Raw genomic sequence first — 931 nt, forward strand, 5'->3', positions numbered from 1 at the left:
AAATAAAAAACATTGTTGGGCGTTTTCGTCTTCGATCAATGATCGGGGACATCCGAGCGGCAATTCTTTGACATTGCATCAAGTACTGCGTTAAAATGAAAGATATTTCGCAATATAAATATTCATTATATGAAAAATACAGACATTAAACAGATCGATATTATGGGACAATTGTCAATTATCTCGGGCAAGTAAAAATTGTGGTTTCAAAGACTTTCTTAAAGAAATTGCAATTTTATATTTATTTAGATTTGAAGAAACGTATCTTGTGATCTCTGTATTTGAATATAAAATCTACAGTTACGTAGACATGCAAAAATTCAGTCATTGTAGTGTTCATTATTATGTGTGTGTGTGTGCCTTTGATAAAGGGACCAGTATGTCTCCATAGTGTTCAGACGCGTTTCATACTAATTCCGCCCTTTGTTTTGGCAGTTTGTTCCAGATATATTTTCTGCCTAATAAAAAACAAGTTCTAGCACATCTAGAGAAAAAAAAATGTTATTTGCCTAATACATTTATTTTCAGTAAAACAATTTACAACTCATTCATCGAAACAAATTGAAGATAATGCTACGTTTGTGACGGTGGTGGTAAATGAGATTTGTTTCTACCGAATATGTATGTATGTATGTATATGTATGTATGTATGTAGGTAGGTAGGTGGGTAGGTAGGTAGGCAGGCAGGTAGGTATGGATGGATGGATGTAGTTGCGTAAGTACGTACGTATGTATATTCGTATGTTTGTATGTACGTACGTATGGATAGATGGATGGATGGGTGGATGAAATAATGTGTTCTTATTCTTCAATCAATGACAATAATTACGTTTTAATATACATGTAAGTGAAGTCATAAGTAAAGATTAGATTTCTATGAGATATATAGAACACTTCCTCCCATTGAGCGAAGGAGGTAACTTGTTCTCCT

General features: G+C 33.5%; 1 protein-coding gene across 1 annotated transcript in view; it reads left to right on the plus strand.

The window, feature by feature from the left end:
• LOC149787840 (ataxin-10-like) overlaps positions 1-577 on the plus strand; it is a 118,719-nt gene extending 118,142 nt beyond the window's left edge. Inside the window, exon 12 of the transcript XR_016424115.1 lies at positions 1-577. This exon is cut by the window's left edge and continues 176 nt beyond it. The gene's annotated coding sequence lies outside the window, so the exon portion shown is untranslated.
• Positions 578-931: the final 354 nt, after the last annotated feature.

This window comes from Sinohyriopsis cumingii, chromosome 11 (genome assembly GCF_028554795.1).
Source record: "Sinohyriopsis cumingii isolate HCF-2022 chromosome 11, ASM2855479v2, whole genome shotgun sequence".
NCBI lineage: Eukaryota > Metazoa > Mollusca > Bivalvia > Unionida > Unionidae > Sinohyriopsis > Sinohyriopsis cumingii.